Raw genomic sequence first — 23,954 nt, 5'->3', positions numbered from 1 at the left:
CCCATGTGATGTCAAAAAGCCTCTTTCCTTCCAGAGTAGGCCAAAATCATGGGCCACTCCAAAAGCATAGCGGCTATCTGTATAAATGTTCACACACAATCCTTTACTAAGTTCACACGCTCGTGTCAAAGCTATCAGTTCTGCTGCTTAAGCTGACTTCTGTGGTATATGAGCTGTCTCTACTATCGTGTGATGCGTAGTGTAAGAAATGGGGTTACCAAATCTCCAGGGGGTAGCATGGAACCAAGCGGGCAGGCCAAACTTCGGAGTACATGTGAAGCACTCACGCAATACCCACAGTCAACACACCAGGCACACCACAAAAGAGGCAGGGCACCAGTTTGAGTTGGAAAATTAGGAAGTTTAGTATCTCCAACCTGCAAGGCAAAAAATGCATCAACAGTGGTATCATAACATGGCGCCAACTGGCACCAGAGCCAAGTGTATCATGGGGGGATTATTTACATGGGAAGTAAGGGCTGAGTCTGTAAGTCCATAGCTGAAAATAAAGAAGAATGTTTACATTGTCATTAAACCTGGGGTCACAATGGCGGGGCCAACTCAGGCGCTCATCCTTGGTAGTTTAACGCCAACCCAACCCCTGTAAAGGAAAACTTCAGGGCATCACAGTAAATCCCAAGGGACAGGAACACCTGTAATAAATCAGCAGTGGGATATAACCAGGGGCCTGGAATGACACGTCAGGCCAGCACCGGCGCAGGACACCAGCATTGGCGTCTCCTGTGAGCAGAACATAAATCACCTAACATTAACATCAGGTAGGGGCCATACTTCTGGACCACGAACACCTGTAATAAAACAGCAAGGCTTCCTCTACCATAAACCTAGGGGTATCAAACATCAGGCGGAGCAGGCCTAAATCAAGGGGCAGAAACCCATCAATCCAGAATGCACATATCATTAGAGCTCCGGTAACATCACATTAGGCCCGGAAGGTAACCAACTCATTTGGTGGGTATAAACACTTCATTCAGCAAGGTCCGGGCTGGTCTAATCACCTCCACCCGGGGTCATTAACAGAATCCTGGGCACCTGGGCATAACCACCCTCAGTTCCCAACCCGCAACCCAAACCTCTGCAGTACCATCAGCATACCAGCTATAACATAGGAGCCAGGCCTAACCACCAGGGTCATGCAGGTAGCGATCACATTAGCACTAGGCCCAAACACATTAGCCAGGAACATGAGTATGGGAGCTTAGGGCAACAGACCTACAACAGCAGTAAAGGGAGCGCTGGGCCTCCACTCTCCACAGGTGCCCCATAATCACACTGGGAGGGTTCATGCCCTCCACAAAGACCTTTACTCAGGGCACCCTGCTGGGTTCGGTTCGCTCCCCACGGGCAGCTGCATACAGGTTGATAGGTCTTTTACTGATTGAGTCCCCTCCGGGACTCAGAAGTCATGTAGGTCCCTCCCGGGGTGGCTCCGCTCGAGCTCCCACTCACCGGCTTCCCCAGGGCTCTGCTTTCGCCTCAATGTGGACGCAGGACACACGCGGGGCTCTCCTCCGGGGAGGGGGCAGGCACCGGCAATATGCCTCGAGGCCCCCCTTCCTGCGGCGTCACTCCGGCCTCTCCTCCTCATGGGGCCCCGGGGGGGGGTTCAATGTGGCCTCCTGGTGGCACAATTGGGGCTCCCTCGTCCTCGCGGGAGCCCCGCAGGCTCTCTGCTCCTCTGGCTGGCTTTGTTTGGTAGGTGGGCTGGCACCGACAGTGTGCCCCGGCCCCGCCTATGTCACCCGCCCCTCACTCAGGGGCACAAACCGGCGGGGTGGCCTCCCGCTCCGGTCGCTGGCAATCGGGGCTCCCCCTCAGTCACAGGGGCCCCACACCGACAGTTCTCCTGGGACCCACGGCTTCGCTCCGCTTCTCCCGGCCTTCCCAGCCGACATCCAACCCCTGGGCGGATTTCAAGGGACACGGCCGCGCAGGCCAAACGGGCGCAGCGTTGGCGCGGGGACGGGCCGATGACGCGGCCGGGCCCCCGTCACGTGATGGGGGATCTGACGGCCTCATGGCCTAGCGCGGCCCTGTCTTCACTTTGGCGGCCCTCTCCTCACACCGGGGGCCGTCGCAACTGTATCCACGACAGTGGGGTCCCTTCAAGGCGGCGCCGGGCCGTGGCTGTGATTTTCGCCAATTTCCACTCGGCGCAAGGCAGCGCCAACACTCCTCGGGCTGCGGCGGTGATATCGGCGGCAATAAGGGGTAGGCTCCCTTCTATTTAATTATTTATATGGCGCTATTCACAGCGCACCGCTCCTCCCTCAGGCCACACAGCGGGGGCAGGAAATTATCTCTTCTCCAGCGCTTCGCAATCATAGCGCGTCCAAATTATAGCGCTTCTTCTAAATTACAGCGCTTGACAGGCAAGGCCTTACAGCATTGAGGGGCCACAACAGTCCCAGGGCCCAGTACTTCCGAAGGGCCTCACAGCTAAGCATGGGCGAATTTTGCAAATTTGCGATCCGCGAATTTGCGGATTTGCGAATTCGAGATCCGCAAAATTTGCGAATTTGTGCGAATTTTTGTTTTTTTGCGTGTTCGCTGGGTTTTTTGCGTGTTCCCGGGGTTTTTTGCGTGTTCGTGGGGATTTTTGCGTCTTCGCGAGCCGCTTGCATAGCGAAGTTACCCATGTAGTTGTTTATGGGAGAGGGAGAGAGAGATAGATAGATATATAGATAGATAGATAGATAGATAGATAGATAGATAGATAGATAGATAGATAGATAGATAGATAGATAGATAGATAGATAGATAGAAAGAGAGGGAAAGAGAGAGGGAGAGAGAGAATGAGAGAAAGAAAGAGAGGCCGGATCTCTGAAGGGCCAGATTCCTGAGTTGCCCCTACAGAACATACAGCTTTTTATTTTTAGCAAAATGCATATGAAAATTGTGCTGTAAAGGTCTCTTTTAGTTTAACCCCTCCTGACAACTCAAAATGGGTGTATTTGCCATCCTCTCCCTTCTTCCTGTTTTTTATATCTGTAAGTGCTTCCTGATGAGGTTTAATTCCTTGGACAGGTGCCTCGTTGCAAACTTGTAACTATTCTCTGACCCTGCTTCAAGGGTCAGAGCAGGGTCAGAGAATAGTTGCAAGTAGGCAACGAGGCGCCAGGAAGCAATTAGCAGCAGGTGTCCAAGTTGAAGTTAATTTGTTTGTAACCCTTTTGTAAAAGGTTACAAAGAAATTAGGTTCAACTTTTGCACCTGCTGCTGTAACCCTTGCTTGGCTGAAAATTCGTCCCCGCTGATTCGCGGATTTTACCGCGATTTCGCGAGATTCACGGATTGCGAAATCGTGGAAAATCCGCAAATTCGCCCTCGAAACGGATTTTAGGCCCACCCTTACTCACAGCACCTCAGCTAGCAACAGTTCTGTTGGGGGCACAATCTTCCCCATGCGGTGCTTCAAAGGGGCCACAGCTTCCCAAGGGCGGGGGTGGACAGTCCTACGGCCAACCTCAGGGGCACACTCTTCACCTCCTTGGTGCTTCTCCAATGCAGCGCTGGCGTGGTTACAGGTCCAAACAGCGTCAGTGACCTGGGTAGGGGCTGTTCCTTATCAGGGGCCCAGGGGACAGCAGAGGGGGTGTGGGTTTAGGGGTACAGGGCCTAGCTCACAGGCCCATGTGGCGGTAGCACCTCGCAGCAGGTCCCCTCTCTTTCTTGTCCCAGCTCTGACTAACTCTCTGGTGGCACTTCCCCCTTACTTATACCCTCCTCCCAGGCAGTGTCAGAACCTTCTAGAATGATGGCAAAGCTGACCTAAACTGGCTCAAGGGAGGGGGTGAGCACCCTGGGTGCCAGGCTTTCCCTCCAAAAGCTAGGGGTAGCTGGTTAATATTATCTAGACCGCTGACCTATGCCAGTCCGGTGGCAAAACCCATGGCCATGGCATCCATTTTAAACACAGTACATTTCAGTCAGGTGCATTTTACAATGGGGGGAATTTACAAGTGCTCACACCATTACATGACTTCACATATTAACACGGTGTCTCACACCACTCATGGCCTATACAGGTTTAATCCCATGGGGGAGACATTTTCAAATTAGGGGGGGCAAAAGCGAAATATTTCAGGGGAAAGGCCAAGTCCAACACGTAGTAATTGCATATGCGGCTGAAGTTGCACCATCTGGTAACTTTAGACAAGATCCATCAACCCACAGTTCTCCATCCACATCTGGTCCACATCTGGAAGGGGCGTATCTTGCAAATCAATACAACCCTTTGTCTGTTCCACAGTCAGAAAAATACAATCGTGTGTTTCCTGCGCCTCAGGATGAGTCGCCGGAAATGGCAACAGCATGGCTGGGTTTAACGCTACACATCTCTTCAATGTAATATGAGGAGCCAGCAGCGTCAGCTCATATCCTGTCAGACGGGCACTAGTTAAATGCTGCATCTTTGTTTGATTCAAAAGAGCATCAACAGCATGAGGTACCAACACCAAAAGTTTATGTGATAAGACTATCCCTTCACTCTGGCGTATTGACATAGCTGTTGCTGCCACCGAGCGAAAACATCCAGGCAACGCTCGAGCAACAGGATCAAGTACTGCTGAAAAATATGCACAGGGGCATTGCTTATCGCCGTGTGTCTGTACTAAAACTGACAATGCACATCCATCCTTCTCATGTACATACAATGTAAAAAGCTTCGTGTAATCTGGAGTACCCAACACTGGTGCTGAACAAAGGGCTTGTCGTACCTGTCGGAAGGCATTCTCACATTCATCTGTCCAAGGGAGGGGTATTGGAGTATCTTTTGTCAATAGTACTAACAAGGGTTTAGCAAAGTGTGAAAATCCTAATAACCATTGCCTACAAAAAGAAGTAAGACCCAAAAATGCTCGAACCCCTTTCTGTGTAGAAGTTACTGGTGTATCTAAAATTGCTTGAATGCGATCTGATGTGAATGCACGCCCCTCCTTAGACAAAAGGTGACCTACATAGGTTACCTTTGGTCTACAATATTGCAGTTTCTTTCTGGAGACTTTGTGATGGTGCGAAGCAAGGAAAGAAAGCAAAGACAGCGTGCATTTCTCACATTGTTCGGGGGTATCAGCTGCTAACAGAATATCATCAACGTACTGAATGAGCGCCACACCCTCAGGTAGAACAAAATAATCAAGTTGTCTTTTCAATGCTTGGCTGTAAATACTAGGACTCTCAGTATATCCTTGGGGAACTCTGCAAAATCTATACGATCGATTATTTAAAGTGAAACCGAACAAATATCGGCTATCAGAATGAATAGGGATCGAAAAGAAAGCGTTCTTCAAGTCTATAACATAGAACGTTGTTGCAGTAGGCGGAACTAGGGTAAGGAGCGTTGTGATATCAGAAACCACTGGATATTGTGGCACCACTATCTTGTTGACCTCCCGCAAATCAATAATGAATCTATAGATCCTAGTATCAGTATCTTTCTTCAAAATAGGGAGGATCGGGCTGTTACAAATGTTAAAGGGAACTTCCTCAACAAACCCAACTTCAATAAGATATTGTACAATTCGTATGAGTGCCTCCTCACCCTCCTGTGAAATTTGATATTGAGGCAGGCATCACAACACAGCTTTCCTCCTTGACACTAATATGAACTGGTGGAATAACCATCTGACCCACATCTGTATCTGAAGTGGCCCACAGAGTGTTAGGTAGGGAAGCTAATGCAATATCTTCTTGAACAATGCAAACTCTATCTGTTATTGGGTAATTGTCATTTAAAATCACCCACACTCCTTCAGGGGAACATCATATTGTGGCTCTGAAATACTTGAGCATATCAAGACCCACAATATTATCTGGCGTGTTCGGAGAGAGCAAAAACGGGCATGGAGCAGCAAACTTATCAATATGAAACGCAAGTGGTTGTAACAATGGGCTAAGGGAGGGTCTTCCATCGAACCCTATTGATGTAATCGTTAAGCCAGACAGGGGAGCCCTCGGAACCAATTGTTTAGACAAAGCGCTACGAGTAGCTCCTGTATCAACCAGAAACTGATCAGTAGAACCCAAAACATGTGCTGTAACATAAGGACCCCTCTGATCTACTAAAACTTCAACTGATTCCTTACCCCATCCTACGCAATCCTATGCAAAAGCAAAATCATGCAACTCAGGCTGCGCATAATCAGACATTTGGTATTGGTTACGCCTATCAAAAGCATTGGACCCATTTTGTACCCGCACAATCGTTCATAGCGCCTCTAGAGCCTGAGTTCCCTGAGCGGTTCCTCATGGATCCTCGGCCACTGACATAGCGCTGTGAGCGCACCAATGGGCACTCATCTGCCCAGTGACCGAATTTCTTACAATACGCACATTGATCAATAGCCAAAGAGTAACGAGTAGAGGAGGAATTAGAAAATCCTCGTCCGCCTCTTTCATTGCCTTGAAGAGGTGGACCATAGACCTGAGATAACATGACTTTTGTTTTTAATTCTTTAGATTTCTTATCCTCATTGCCCTTCGCTTCAAGTTCCTGACGCTCGTAATATTGAGCCATTGTCAGGACGGATGCCAGAGAAGAGGTTGTCCAAGAGCTTTCGCTAGCTTTCAAGCGGTTAGCCACTCCTGGTAATAAGTTCGTAACATACTTGTCTACAAATAAGCGATGGCCTGTATCGTCCGTTAGCGACTGGCCACTAAAATCATGAAAGGCCTCCTCAAAACGTGTAAAGAAATCTGAAACCGATTCATCTGTCTTTTGTTTACAGGATGCTAAAACAGTCCAATCAATCTGTTTAGGGGGAATAACTGTTTTTAATTTAGTTAATACTGCACCGGGGAGATCTAAAATCAATTGACATGGCTTTTGCGCTGGTTCCCTGTCCGCATCTTCTCTCTCTATCTCTTTGCATTACGCCCCATATGCTGCGCGGTCATCGACTTTACGCACGGAGCGCCACTTATCAGGCGGCAATATAAGCCCGATAAATAAATCGATATGAACCAGCGTCATGGTACAAGAATTTAAGGCTCCCTCAACTTCTTCATAAAAGGCAGCAGGGTTTTTACGCAGGTCAGTCAATGCATCTTTAAGTGCCATAACATCTGCTCTATTCCAGGGAGTATACACCCAATTAAGAATAAAATACCCTTATGCATCTACAGAATATTTATCGTCACTGGCACCCGCTCCTTTAGGAGGAACATATAAAGGCGCGGCATCACGCATAGGCTTTGCATGCACTATCGCGGTCCTGTCTGTTTCGAAAATAGATGATTGTTTCCCGTCGACCAATCCCGTTCGGTCATCTGTTTTAGCTTTTTGTTTCTCCCCCCTTAGCCGAAGCGCATCGTTTCGAAGTTTAACCAGTCGCCTGATGATATCAGTCACCTGGGAAAGAAGGAAAGAATCTTTATGTAATTGCTTACAATCGGTTGCCACATCATCAGGTTCAAGAACATCAGATACTTTTCGAAACATCTCAACGACTTCATCTGCAAAATGTTCAGTAAAATACATCTGCTCTCTATCATGCCATCCCTTAAGAGTTTCTAAAATATCTGAAACAGTAACAGTATCCTTGAGTGACTTCCGAGCTAGGTTCCTAAGTTCGACCGCACGTTCGACCGGAATCATGGAGCGGGTAGTTGGTTTTGTTTGATCAGCATTGGAAACCTCATTGTCGCCGGATGGGGCGGACGGATCGATATACGGTGTCGGAGGACGATCTAACAAAGAAAAATCATCTTGCGGTTTATTAAGGACAGGATAAAGAGTAAGCATGGGTGCAAAATCTGATCCGCTCGCGGATTTTGCCGATTTGTGGCAAATTCGCAATCCGCGAACTCCCCCGAATTTGCCGAAAATCCGAGTTCAAGCTTCAAGCTTGTAACTATTTTAGAATGGCGCCAGCAAGCTTCAACAGGAAGCACTAATAGAGTTTAACTGAATTCGAGCACCTGCTTTATTTTATCTATTAGTGCTTCCTGATGAAGCTAACTTAGTAACTATTTTAGAATGGCACTGGCAACTTGCCAGCGCCATTCTAAAATAAAACAGGAGAGGGGCAGAGGGCAGAAGGGCACAAAGATGAGTGTGGCAGAGGGCAGAAGGGCACAAAAACGAGTGGGTCAGAGGGCAGAATGGCACAAACACGAGTGGGGCAGAGGGCAGAAGGGCACAAAAACGCGTGGGGCAGAGGGCAGAATGACACAAAAACGAGTGGGGCAGAGGGCAGAAGGGCACAACAACGAGCGGTCTCGCAAAAAAAACCCAGCGAACACGCAAAGCGCCCCACGAACACGGAAATCGCCCCGCGAACATGCTAAAAAAGAAAAATCCACAAATCCGCACAAATTCGTGAATTTTGCGGATCGCAAATTCGCAAATTCGCCCATGCTTAATAAAGAGGTTGTCGAACAGCATATTGGCCAGATATCTGTAATCTATGCTCCTTTTCCTATCTCTCTTCCAACTCTTTCGCCACCTTTTTCCTCAATTCTTGCGCCTTTTCATACACATTCTTCCGTTGTTCTTTGTCAATCAGCGTTTGCTCACGTTTTTCACGCTCACGTACTTCTTTCACCCACATTCGCACACTTTCAAACATATCTTGCCTAGATTTTCGCTTAAACATACACTGTTCCACATACTACATTTTTCGCTTATCAAATGACCCATACTTCGACCAACACAACTCATGATCCTTTCGCATGTATTTCCTCCACAACGTGCTGTACATTATAGAAGAAAGACCATATTTCGCATACATCTCTCTATGAGGCGTCCCCTCTGGGGGAGCCGGCTGCGATTCCTCGAGTTTTAACCAGTTATTTCCACAAAAGCAGCACATTCTACGAAATGCGCTAAAAACAGGCATGCCAAAAATAGTGCAGGATATGCAATATTATAATCAAAGTGGCACTTAAAGTATCCGTAATACGTTGTGCCATTCAAATCAAAATCATATTATGGAGAAAAATCTCCACATTACCTGCCTATATGTATTGTAACACATATATTTCACATACACATACACATACACATCAATGACTAGTCCTTCCAAAATTGCCACAGCAAGAGTATCCTAAAACTGCCTTGCCACTCACAGGCTTCCAAAACCCACAGCAAGTACCGTACAATGGTTCTTACCACTCACAGAGTGTCCAGTCTCCAACTGCCAAGTTCTAAATTCGACTAAACGGCCACTCCACGGCAACCCAACAGAAGAGATCTAAGTCGAGGACCGGCACTACCTGGATGGTCAGATCGGAAAGGAAGGAAAAAACGCCTTGGATGCCGAGACTCGGGTCTCCTCTGGCATGCGTACGCTTCCGCAGCGAGATTCCAATCTTTCATCACGACTGCTCCTTCGGGCATCCGAGTCGCCGATGAGCCTCACGTGTCGGGCACCAATTTGTTGTATGCAAACCTCAGCCAGGCATACTTAGTGCAAGGGATCGCCCTTCTCTGCACAGAGTCCTCAGACCTTAGGAAGAAGTTGGCAATGAAACTGGAAATACAAAAGGAAAGTTTATAAAACCTTTAAAGGTGGTACTACAGCCCACACAATGCCCTTCGGTATTGTATCGAGTAGCACACCAAACTAAAGCTCATGGCCCCTTTTACACAAAATGAGGGGGCTCAAGAAAAGGTGGTACAAAAGACAAGAGCAGATTTATGACCATACAAGGACATTTTAGAAGGCACAATTGATGAGTGGGAGGAGTTAACAGTCTCCGATAACTGGTAGGCACATTCCTATCTGAAACCAATTAATAACGGTCACTGATCCTACTGCGCATGTCTGGGCATGCTGAAAGCGGAGTTTACTAAAAATAGCCTGGTGCCGGGCAGACTCCAGGCGCGATGAACAAAAAGGTGGGACCAAGCATATGACGAGCACATGGCAATGTGTGGCATACAAAATGGCCACTACAAATTCTAGATGGAGTCGACACATTTATTGCAATAATGGTTAAAACCGAAGCATGTCTTCTACTAATGCTTAATCTAACCACTGCTGATTTACAACAGGGAGCCCAGGGGAATCCCAAATAGCGGCCAAATCAGAGTAATATCTTATTCCCCACTTCGTTTTCAAGTTTTGCCACACCCTGAGATCTGACCTCATTACTTTTAGCCGAACCTTTTTGAAAAATCTGGGAGCACGAAATGTATATAAAAACCCGGTACTGCCTCCCACAAAAAGTACCATAGCATTCAGAAACATCCCCAAATTAGAACGAGGAGGACTAGAGACTAGACAACGAATATTTTTAAACAGAAAGGCAAGAGAATATAAAAATATATCTGGGAGAGCGAAGCCACCTTTAATCAGCCTCAGTTTTAACTTCTTCCAAGATAGCCTGGAGTTTTTGTTAGCCCATATAAAGCTCCCTATCTTACTTTGAATTTTTCCCAGTAATTTCCCAGGAAAATCAAGTGGGACAGCCCCAAACAAGTATATCAACTTAGGCAGGATAACCATTTTAACCAGGTTTACCCTGACATAAATAGTAAGGGGAAGGTTCTGTCATTTCAAGAAAAAAAGTAAGTATGGGCGCAAAATCCATTCCGCTCGCGAAATTTGCGAATTTTCGGCAATTTCATGATCCGCGAATCTCGCGAAATTGCAGAAAAATTTGCGAATTCACGAGCGGGCGGATTTTTTTTTAGCCCACAGAAAGCACAGTTAAGGCAGGTGCTCGAGTTGAAGCTAACTTTGTAGCCATTTTAGAATGGCGCCGGCAAGCTGCCAGAGTGCTTGCTGGTGCCATTCTAAAATGGTTAAAAAGTTAGCTTCAACTCGGGCACCTGCCTTAACACTGTAAGTACTTTCTGTCCTCAACAGAAAGCACTTACAGATATAAAAAAAAGCAGATGCCTGAGTTGAAGCTCAAATTCAGTAACGTTTTAATCAGCCCAAAACATTAGTGAGCACGGTCGAGGCTGGGCAAGTGTGCTTTAACCCCATATCTGCCGTCGAAAATTATCTGTAATACCCGAGGGAGGTCTTTGCATCCCGGAGTTTCTCAAGCTCAATCCCCGTTCCTGTGTCCAGGAGGCTGCTATCTCCTCAGCTGCTGCCCTGCTCGCTCTCTGACCCTTTATACACGAGGCATGTTGACACACATAGAAGCCCCGCACCACACACTAGTGGTATCAAACGTCTTCCCGCCCTTTCCCAACTATGATGGACAGCTCACTCAAGGGACCTCGGCGCCTTTTGGCACGGTGGCAAGGTTACAGGCACACATGGTCAGTGAAGACAAATCTTCTGGCCCTACGCAGCTGCAGTGTAGGAAAAGCACTATCATTTACCCAATGAGATAGCACTTACTGGATTAGCCAGTAGAAAGTACTCCAGTTGAGTAGAGGTATTGCACAAAGCAGTGGCATCTTCGTGGATAACTATGCAGGGCAGGATTCATTCTGGCACGAGGCTCCCGTCACAAAAATTAAACCTCAACAGGAAGCACTTACAGACATAAATAAAGCAGGTGCCCGAGTTGAAGCTCAAATTCAGTAAAGTTTCAATCAGCCCAAAACATTAGTGAGCATGGTCGAGGCTTGGCAAGTGTGCTTTAACCCCATATCTGCCGTCGAAAATTAGCTGTAATACCGGGGGGCGGTCTTTGCATCCCTGAGTTTCTCGAACGTTCCTGTGACCAGTAGGCTGCTTTCTCCTCACCTGCTGCCCTGCTCGCAGTCTGACCCTTTATACACAGGAGGCATATGAACATGCATAAAAGCCCCGCACCACACACTAGCGGTATCAAACGTCTTCCAGCCCTTTCCCAACTATGATGAACAGCTCACTCAAGGGACCTCAGCGCCTTTTGGCGCGGTGGCAAAGTTACAGGCACATATGGTCAGTGGAGACAAATATTCTGGCCCTTTACGCAGCTGCAGTGTAGGAAAAGCACTATACATTCACCCAACAAGGTAGCGCTTACTGATTAGCCAGTAGAAAGTACTCCAGTTGAGTAGATGGAAATCGCAAAAAAAATCTGCGATTTCGTGGGAAAATCCGTGAATTCGCTGACTTTTTTGCGATTTCTCGCGAATTTGCGGACCGCAGATCCTCAAAATTCGCCCATACTTAAAAAAAAGATCCATTTCTTTAGACACTTTCTTCAAGTTCGTCGTAGGGATATCCTCTATATTATGGGTTATGATAATCCCCAAATACCTAAACTCCCCACAGTGTCTCCCCGTGTAGTCCTCAACTCCCCAGCACATAACCTCAGTCTTGGAGGAATTGACCGAGTATCCAGAGTGCAGGTCAAACTCAGCCAAGATATTTTCCACCCTAGGAAACACCTCTGCTGGGTTGTTGGTATACACCAGCAGGTCGTCCGCATAGAGGGCCAGCTTACACTTATAATCAGAAACCTGAAATGGAGTGATCTGCTCATCAAGTCTCAAAGCTTGATCCAGGGGCTCAATTTAAATATCAAACAACAAGGGCAAAATAGGACACCCCTGTCGTGTTCCCCTTTGAATACTAAAACTTGGTGTCAATAGTCCGTTAAGAAGAATGACAGCAGACGCCCCTTCATAGCATCTAGTTAGTACATTAATAAACGGAAGACCAAAAGCCATTACTTTTAGGGTCTCCCAAATGTACAAACAACTCACACGGTCAAACGCCTTGGCGGCATCATAAGTGGCTACTGCCAAGGGTTCAGGCCGTGCCACTGCCAGGTCAATACACCTAATTAGTTGTAAAATGTGTTCCTGTATGTATCTTCCTGGCAGGAAGCCCTTTTGGTCCTCATTAATCAGTTGCGGTGCTACCCTCACCAACCTCCCTGCCAGAATGCTAGTAAAGATCTTATAATCTGCATTCAGCAGGAAGATTGGTCTATATGAATCAGGTCTAAGAGGGTCTTTACCGGGCTTCGGGATCAGTACAATTATTGCTTCCTTCCATGAAGGGGGAATTCTGCCCTCAGGGCTGAAGATAAACTTAAACAGCTCCCTGAGTCTGGGCACAATAACTTTTTCCAAGATTTCATATACCACCCCCGGAAATGCGTCTGTCCCTGCTGCTTTGTTATTTTTTTCTTCTTTAGACAGCTCCTTATTTCATCATCAGAGATTGGACGTTCCAACAGATCTCGGCCCTCCCTTGACAACCTAGATAAAGCTTTACTTTTAAGCCAATCTTGAATTGAGGAGGTAGAGGGAGCCCTTTCTTCTTTATAGAGAGTGGAAAACAAAGACAGGAGACACCTCTGCATATCTTCCTGCTGACAGTATAGGGGAACATCCATTACAACGCAACTATTACAACGCAGTACCATTACATCGAAACCTTTACAACGCAGGTGCATTTACAACGCATGCTATTACAACACATGCTGTTACAACGCAGGTGCTATTACAATGCATGTTATTACAATGTAAGTATTATTTTAAAAATATTTTTTATATGAATTTTATTTAAATATATAATGTGTTTTTTTAAATTTATAAAATATTTAATGATATTAAATTAATTCAAGAGTAATATTTAACATTAATTACTCAAGTATTAATTGTCAAGTAAAATATTATGTGTAATATCTCTCTCATTAAATTTATTTATAAGTTAAAAAATAGAATTTAAATAAATACTCAAGTACTCAAATACTCAAGTATTAATACTCAAGACAAATATTAAGGGGTCGATTCCGATCCTGGAAAAAGTGCTCCGATTAGCCGTACGGAGCGTTTTTCCAGTACATTTCGTACCCTGCTATGTCCCCAGTACGTACCACGAAGTACGATTGGTACCAGGATCAAATCCCCGTAGGAGCCACACTCGGAACCCGCTGTACGTCACTTTTGTACGGTTCGCGGCTGGTATATACGACCCGATGAGTACGATTTGTGTCGGGTACGCACCGTACAACCCTTTTTCTAAGGGAACTGAAAACAGTCATAAAAGCAGAGTTCGCCCTGAAACAGGTACGGTACGGCCCCCCAGTGTACGGCGCGTACCCCCCATGATCACAGGGGTACAGCACGTACCACTGCGATCAATTGGGGGACCCGCCATATACACTGCGTACATGGGATACGCACCGTACCGCATGCATGCAGGGTGTACGGCGCGTACCTCCTGTACGCTGGGTGTACGGCGCGTACCCCCCATGATCACAGGGGTATGTGCCGTACCCCTGCGATCATGGGGGGTACGCGCCATACGGTGTGTATGTGTTTGTGCGCTTTTCTGTACGAATCACCCTTTCCTGACTTGGACCGTACGAATCGCGTCCTGATACCCCGGTCTGGATTGTACTCGTCGGGATGTACGGCGTGTAGTCGAGTCGTACGGAGACGGCTCCGGATGCGATTCATACAGACGGTAATTTTACCGGATTGGAATCGGGCCCTAAGTGTAATATCTCTTTTTTAAAATGTAATTATTAGTTAAATTATAAAAAAATAAGTATTCATTTATATTTGAAAAATTTTAAAAATAGATAAATATTTAAATAGTATAGAATTATTAGTTGTAGTTAATACATATTTGTATTTGTAAATTATTTATATTAAAATGATGAAACATTTAAAAAAATACTCAATTATTGATACTCTAGAATAATATTATTAATAATGTATCTGTTACTTTTTAAAATTAATAGTAATTGTAAAAAATTATTTAAATTTATAAAATAGAATATGTATTAAAGAAAATCATATATATTTTTTTTATTAATTATTACAAATACATAACATTTTAAGATGAGAATAATTAAAAAACAATTATTAAATTTTATTGTAATGGTAATTTTATTTTATTAAATAATAATGAAGAGTATATGTTTAATAACATGTTAATGTATTTGAACATTATAGTATTATTACTTGTAGTTAATAAATATTATCTTTGGGTAATTATTAAAATGATAAAGATAAAAATGTATATTAAAAAAATAATACTCAAGTATTAATAATCAAGAATACTATTAATTGTAATGTATCTGTTACTTTTTTAAATTATTAGTAATAGTTATAATTTTAAATAAAATAAAATAAAATATATATTATTTATAATTGAAAAACATAATTACATTTTTTAAATAATTTGTACATCTTTTAATTACAAAAAAATAAGTATAATATAAATTACATTTTTAAAGTAATTCCAAATGGTAATTTTATTTGATTTAATGTAAATGAAGAGTATATGCATTTTATATTTTATTTTTTTGAAGAATTGTTTTTTTTTTAAATAATGCTAAATATATATATTAAATATAAATTCACACACTTTTCCATTGAGGACAATGTAAAGTAATGTCCTTCATTTATTTCCATAGTTGCATGTATGTTTGCTGCGGAACAGTTTTACAAGTTCATTTGAAGCTAGTTGCGGGATAGAGCAGAATCAAATGGATCAAGAACAGAGGTAAGGAAATTTTTATAATAATATTGAAAGCAGTATATTCATTATAGACGTAGAAATTACATTTTGAAATAATATAAAACACGGAAGGCATTTTTATTTTTAAATAAAATTATTAAGAAAATATATATTTTTAAAAAAGAATATTTTTATTACATTTATTATAATTTTTGAAAAATAAACATGTGTTTTTCATATTTTAAACACATGTTTTACATAACTTTAATGTGTAATAATATATAACAAATAAATTGTCCTTTTTTTCTCTTTATTACAACAGATGACATAGACGTGCAAGGTCGCGGCCATTTTGAAGAGTGTCATTGGACAATGCAGCAGCAAGCAGATCTGTGCTTAGGTAGCAAACACTTTAACTTTATAAACAAAAAAATGTTTAGAAGTATTTATATTGTAAGGAGAGAATAGGGGGAGGTTGTTTATGTTAGTTTAAAGGTAATTGTCACTTTTTTAGCATGTCGCCGATCATGTAGCTAGAGTATGCCTTTGTCCGGTCGCCTGTTATGAATATTAAATGTGTGTTAATTATAAATTAATGAAAAATATGTAATTGTATAGTTTGAAAATGTGTATACAATGTTTATTTAAAAAATAATGTGTACAAATGAAAAAAGTCAAGAAGAAGATCGAATACGCAGATTTGGGAATTTTATGGTGTTATTTTTCATGGAAATGGACTTTAGAAAATGTTTTTTTGACAAGTGGATTTCAAAGAAGATTGTTTGGATTGATGTTTTTGCTACATTGAAATCCGGTTTTGAAAAAAGAAGATGGATCGAGGTTTTGTTTTTCAAAACGTTGGAGATGGATCGTTTTTGGATATGGAGATCTATTTTGGTTAAAGAAGAACAAAAAAGAATTTGGATGAGGATTGTTTCATGGAAAAGTGGTATTGGATCTTGGAATGCTGTTTTCAACTATGGAGAGTGGATTTTTATCTTGGCCATTTTTTTGGATTTGATTTTTTAAAAAAAGATTGGTTATTTTTTTGTTACACTGGAGTGGATTTGTTGGATTATTCTTTAGAATGGATTTATTTTGGGATTTAAAAAGTAAAAAAAAGAAAAAAGAAGACATCTAAAGGTAAGGGGACCTGACATTTACATTTTTAACAGTGTTTATTCATAAATGCCAATTGAATAGAAATGTTTATTAAATTTAGGGCAAAGCAGGATAATAATGTTGTAATTTTAGTTAAAAATGTAGTATGTTAGCAACATTATCAAGGTAGTCTAAAGCCACACACAACAAAAATTGTTGTAAAATAGCCAATAGTCTCTAAGACATTTCTTTAGATTTTTAGGAGATGCGTGGGTTTAGACTACCTGTTAATGTTTGTGAGATTCTCATTTCTTGAAATGTTTGCTCCTTCTGCAAAGTTTTCAAAAAAATATAAAAGTTGGGGTGAGGTTTGCCAATTGTATGGTTGAAGGAGTTATGCCATCCCTCTCTATGGCATTTTTTGTCTTTGCTTCTCCTTCTAAGCAGCTTGTGTAGCAGTTACACCACTCCACATGGAAACGTGGTTTCCTCCTGTGACCCGACCTGCTTAGATGCCCAATCCATGTGTCCTCAAAATAATTTAGTAAGGGTGCCAATTTTTCTAATTTTCAGTAAAAAATTCAGATTCTGTAATTGCAGTGTAGTACTCGTCTACACTTTCAGGAGGAACAAAGCAAAGAGCAGTTAGTTTTTTTTGTTCATATTGAAGTTTGCTATCCGATTAAATAATCTACAACTAGGGATGTTCTTTGTAATTTACGCCAAAAAGCCTAGGAAAAATGGAAAAAACATCCCTGAATTTGGGTATCAGTGTACGTTTTGGTTATAACATTTATCATTGCAAATTAAAAATCAATAATTATTTTCCTAGGACTTTTGTTTGATGTTTTGTTTTTAATCACTGACAAAAGTTAAGTGTAGGTTGTAGATTGTTTGTCAGGTAGCAAACTGCACACTAAGGGAATTACATTGTTGTTAATTTTAGCATGAATAGTGTAAATTTGAGTGAATGAATGGGGCGTGCTTTTAAATGTCCCATCCATCATCCAAATTTCACTATTTTCTAATTTGACAAGGTTGCGGGGTGTACTGAAGATAAATATAAGTTTTAAAGGGTTTTGGTTGTCATGCAGGAGGAAAGGTTCATTAGAATAAGATATAGTGAGTCCAGGAGGAATGTGAATATCAGAACAGGTATGTGGAGTGGTTGTATTTGTGTTACTTGCCTGCTTTTGTCTTTGAATTCTTCTTCTCAGATTAGGAATTATAGGCATGCTGCTAGCTACATGACAGGGGACATGCTGAGCGACCTCCCTTAAGATAGAACCAGAAGTGTCATTGGAGGTGCATGCAATATCCTTCATCTCGTTTATAGTTTCGCGAACTTCAATGTCCATTTCAGAGGCAGAGTGGTTGTGGTCTGTTGTTTTTATGACTGTCTCATCTAGAGTAACCGCTCTGCCATTGCAATGGCATGAGTAATATTGCACGCACCTCCAATGTCGTCGTGGTTCACATACAATATGTATATCCTGAATGTTTTAATGTTTTAATAATCTGTTTCCTCTGTTAGATTGGATGTATATGGCAGTTTTATATGCAGACATTATCTATAAAGAAAGAAAAAATATTTTGTAAAGATTTTAGTTTGTCTAACTTTGAATTTTAAATCAAACATCAGTTACAAACCCCTACACTATCCATCACTTACCCTTCTGTTACACCACCCTTGAGTCTCAATAGTAAATTATACCCCTACACTATCCTACACTTTCCCAACTGCTGCACCTCACTGGAGTAAGAATAGTAAAGTAATAACCTACACTATCCATCACTTACTCTACTGCTACACCACCCTTGAGTTAGAATAGTAATTTAAACCCCTACACTATCCTACACTTTCACTACTGCAACACCTCACTGGAGTTAGAATAGTAATTTAAACCCCTACTCTATCCATTACGTACCTAACTGTTCCACCTTCCAGGATTAGAATAGTAAAATAATCCCCTACACTATCCATCACTTAGCCTACTGCTACACCACCTTTGAGTTAGAATAGTAATTTATACCCCTACACTATCCATTATTTACCCAACTGATGCACCACCCTGGAGTTGGAATAGTTATTTCTACCCCTACACTATCCATCACTTACTCTACAACTACACCTTCCAGGAGTTAGAATAGTAATTTAAACCCCTACACTATCCTACACTTTCCCTACTGCTGCACCTCCCTGGAGTTCGAATAGTGATTTGTACCCCTACTCTATCCATCACTTACCTTACAGTTACACCTTCCAGGATTAGAATAGTACATTAATCCCCTACACTATCCATCACTTAGCCTACTGCTACACCACCTTTGAGTTAGAATAGTAATTTAAGCCCCTACACTATCCTACACTTTCCCTACAACTACACTTTCCTGGAGTGAGAATAGTAATTTAAACCCCTCACTATCCATCACTTTCATTACTGCTGGACCTCACTGGAGTTAGAAAAGTAATTTGTATCCCTACTCTATCCATTACTTACCTTACTATTACACCTTCCAGGAGTTAGAATAGTAAATAAATCCCCAGCATTATCCATCATTTACCCTACTGCTACACCACCCTGGAATTAGAATAGAAATTGTAACCCTTACACTACCCTACACTTTCCCTACTGCAACACCTCACTGGAGTTAGAATAGTAATTTAAACCCCTACTCTATCCATTACTTACCTTACTGTTACACCTTACAGGAGTTAGAATAGTAAATTAAACCCCTACATAATCCTACACTTTCCCTACTGTTACAACTAACTTGAATAAGAATAGTAATATAAAACCCCTACACTATCCTACAGTTACCCAACTGCAACACCACCCTGGAGTTAGAATAGTAATTTGTACCCCTACAATATCCATTATTTACCCAACTGATGCACCACACTGGAGTTAGAATAATAATTTGTACCCCTATACTATCCATCACATACTCTACATCTACACATTTCAGGAGTTAGAATAGTAAATAAATCCTCAGCACTATTCATCACTTACCCTACTGCTACACCACCCTGGAATTAGAATAGCAATTTTAACCCCTACACTACCCTACACTTTCCGTACTGCAACTCCTCACTGGAGTTAGAATAGTAATTTAAACCCCTACTCTATCCATTACTTACCTTACTGTTACACCGTACATGAGTTAGAATAGTAAATTAAACCCCTACACTATCCTACAGTTTCCCTACTGTTACACCTAACTTGAGTAAGAATAGTAATTTAAACTCCTACACTATCCTACAGTTACCCAACTGCTGCACCACCCTGGAGTTAAAATAGTAATTTATACCCCTTTACTTTCCATTATTTACCCAACTGCTACACCACCCTGGAGTTAGAATAGTAATTTTTACCCCTAACCTATCCAACACTTACCCTACAACTACACCTTCCAAGAGTTAGAATAGTAATTTAAACCCCTACACTACCCTACACTTTCCCTACTGCTGCACCTCACTGGAGTTAGAATAGTAATAGTTGTCCGTACTCTATCCATTACTTACCTTACTATTACACCTTCCAGGAGTTAGAATAATAAATTAATCCCCTACACTATCCATCACTTACCCTACTGCTACACCACCCTGGAATTAGAATAGTAATTTTAATCCTTACACTATCCTACACTTTCCCTACTGCAACACCTCACTGGAGTTAGAATAGTCATTTAAACCCCTACTCTATCCATTTCTTACCTTACTGTTACACCTTCCAGGAGTTAGAATAGTAAATTAAACCCCTACACTACCCATCAGTTACCCAACTGTTACATTACCCTGGAGTTTGAGTACTAAATCTTACCCCTACTTTATCCTACACTTTCCTTACTTCTTCCCCACCCTGAAGTTAGAATAGTAATTTTTACCCCTACTCTATCCATTACTTACCTTACTGTTACACCTTCCTGGAGTTAGAATAGTAAATTAAACCCTTACACTATCAGTCACTTACTCTACTGCTACACCACCCTTGAGTTAAAATATTAATTTACACCCTTACACTATCCCTCATGTAGTTTTCTGCTACACTACATAGTATTTTTAGCACATTCTACACAACACTCATAATAGCATTAATAAGTTTTTCTTCATTTTACCTTTATTTTTGATTTGTTGACACCTTGAAAAAAATTAGTTTCTTATTGTTCTTGTTTGCAGTGCTTTTTCTTTAAAATGTTGGCCTGTTTAGAATGTAAAGAAAAACATATTATTGTGTGTGCATTGCTTTTCTCTGATGTTCTTTTTCTGGAGATGTCTAAAGTTTTTTTAAAAAGGTATTTCTTGTCTCTTACCTTTGGTAGTTTAGTTTTGGGTGTTTATTTATGTATTTATTTATTTATTTTGAAGCTCATAAAGCGCACGGCTACCCCCAACGGGGGTGTCCCGGCGCTACGAACAGCAGTCAACCAAAAGAGGCACGGAATGTTACAGATAAGCCTGCCCACGGCGTTCTGTAATCAATCAATCAATCAATCAGTGACATTTATAAAGCGCACTACATACCCGTAGGGTCTCAAGGCGCTGGGGGTGGGGGGGGTGCCGCTACTGCTCGAACAGCCAGGTCTTCAGCTTCTTCCTGAAGGAGAGGTGGTCTTGGGTCAGGCGCAGGTCGGTCGGGAGGGAGTTCCAGGTCTTGGCGGCCAAGTAGGAGAAGGACCTTCCTCCTGTAGTCGCTCTTCGGATGCGGGGGACGGCGGCGAGGGCGTGGTTGGCTGATCGGAGGTGGCGTTTGGGAGCGTAGAAGTTGATTCGGCTGTTGAGGTAGCTCGGTCCTTGGTCGTGTAGGGCTTTGTGTGCGTGGGTGAGGAGGCGGAAGGTGATCTGCAATCGTTTAATCAGATAGGCTGGGGCTCCCACATACAAATTATTTGCATAATCCAAATGGGACGTGATTAACGCATGAACCACAGTTCTCCGTGAGTCAAACGGAAGAAAAGGGAAGATTTTTTTAATCATACTCAGTTTACCAAAGCATGCTGCTGAAACTTTATTAACTTGGGTCTTACAGGACAAAGCATTATCAAATTGAAAGCCCGGATTTTGTGCGGATAAGACAGGGACTGGAGCAGAGTCCAATTCAGCAGGCCACCATACTCCAGCCGGGAGAGGAGATTTTTGATTGAAAAATAGGACCTCAGTCTTATCCGCATTAAGTTTCAGATTGTTTGTAGTCATTCAGGAGGAGATGTTGACCAGGCATTGTCGAAAGTTGGACAAATTGCCTTCAGAGTGATCTCTTAATGAAAGCACAAGCTGAGTGTCATCAGCATAAGAGATCACTCTGACACCCCAGGATTTAACCACATCCGCCAGAGGTGCAATGTAAACGTTAAAAAACAGGGGACTGAGTGCCGAACCCTGCGGAACGCCACAAATGATAGGTTTCTCTGCAGAAGCATAGGGCCGGAGGAAAACCTGCTGAGTTCTATCTCTTAGGAAGGATCTCACCCACGCCAAAAGGGTCCCCCCATGCCAGTACCTCGGAGGCAATCTAGCAGGATGTCATGTGAGACAGTATCGAAGGCCGCGGATAGGTCGAGGAGGACCAGCATGGCCTCCTGGCCCACATCCACGCACTCTCGAATAGCCTCCGACACCTCCAGAAGTGCAGACTGTGTACTAAAGCCGGGCCTAAAACCTGACTGGGAATCATGAAGAAATTGATTTGATTTCAGGTGTTCTGCAAGCTGCTCCTGCACCACTTTTTCCAAGATTTGCACTGGCTTAGGGAGGAGTGAGATAGGTCGATAATTACTAAAGAGAGTTGGGTCAGCATCAGCCTTTTTCAGGATAGGAATCAACATGTCCTGTTTCCAAAGAGAAGGGAAAAGGCCAGAGGCTAATGAGAGATTCCAAATCTCAAGAAGTGGATTAAGCAGCAGGGGAGCCAGATTGCTTAATAATTGAGCAGGGGCAGGGTCAAGGGGAGAACCTGATTTAAATCGAAATAACAAAGTCTGGGCATATTCTGCTGTTAGGGGTTTGAAAGATACAAAGTGTCCTTATGAGCAGTTTTGGGAACGGATGGTAAGGAAATCCTAGTGTGATGTAAGGTGTCCGTTATCTTAATAATTTTATCATGAAAAAATTCCATCACAAAGGATCTGACTAGCAACAATCGGACAAGCCACGGCAGGGGGGTTGGAGAATTCTTTAATGATGTTAAATAGGGTCTTGGATGAATTCTCCGCAGCCTTGATTTTCTCTTCAAAACAGTTCTTCATGATAGAACGTTTGAGTCTATGAAACTGCTTAGGGCAGTTCTATAGATAGATTTAACGACCGGATCATATGACCGTCGCCAAATACGCTCCAATTTCTTACACCTACTTCTTTCCTCCCGCAGATCCGGTGAGAACCACGGGCAGAAGGATTAGATCTTAAAGAAGCAAGAGGTACCAGTGGGGCAATAAGGTCAATCGCTGATGAAAGACCAGAATTAAATTTGGATACGTTATCTTGATCGCTAGTGCGCTGTTTGATGAAGTTTGTTGATATTCTTTGAGCCTTGAAAATGTTTGGTTTTCAGAATCTGTTAAAAAAATAAAACATTTTTAATTTAGTGTGCTTTTTAAAGGTGAGGTCAGTTTTCCAGGATTAAAAAGAGGTCAATTGATAACTGGTAACTGTTGCTTTTAGAAATTAATTTACCTTTTTTGAAATAGTAGTCTGGTCGATGCTTTGTCTAGTATTAATAGGGTCGTTTTTTGAAGGTCATCTTTTTCTCTTTTCAAGGTTTATAAAACTGTTGTTTTATCTGTTGAGTGCAAGAAAGAAAATGTATTTGTTATTTCATATTTTAAAAACCCTATTTCTGGAAAAATGTCTTGGTTGATAAAAACATTTGGTAATATTTTTGAAAAGTGTTTTAAAATATGAAAAACATTTCAAGATATTTCCTTTTATTTTTATTATGGGTTTAAAGTTTTTCTCGAAATACAACAGAAATGTTTGAAAGAAATGTACTCATGAAAAAAACGTTATAATGAATAATAGTTTACATTGGTTACCTTTGTTTATAAAGTTGTTATCAGTTGTCTGCGTTTTCCATTCAATCTTTTTTGGATGTAATGTGTTCTTCACTAAAAAATATTTAGTAAGCTGGAAAAATGCAAATGTAATAATGTTTAGCTTACTAAATATTCTCGCGTGGTTTAGTCATAACATGAATTCCTTTTAGACAGATATACAATTTACATTTAGGGGCATATTATCAAGGGGGTTTATCTCCGCTTTTTTGGCTTTAAAAGCCAAGAAAGCGGAGATAAAATTATCTCCCTATTACCTAGCTGTCGCTAACACCAGTTAGCGACAGCTAGTAGGAGATAGCGACCATCTTGGGCCCCGCTTTGCATGTCAGTGATATTTATCACTAATGACATGCAAAGTGGGCGTGCCAAGATATTAGCGACTGAAAACAGTCGCTAACATCGCTATCTCCTATTACCAACTTTTGGAGATATTCGCGCTAAGCGCAAATATCTCCAAAA

This window comes from Lissotriton vulgaris, chromosome 10, assembly GCF_964263255.1.
Source record: "Lissotriton vulgaris chromosome 10, aLisVul1.2, whole genome shotgun sequence".
NCBI classification, from domain to species: Eukaryota; Metazoa; Chordata; class Amphibia; order Caudata; family Salamandridae; genus Lissotriton; species Lissotriton vulgaris.
The sequence above is the reverse complement of the archived record's forward strand: the minus strand, read 5'-3'. Positions refer to the sequence as shown.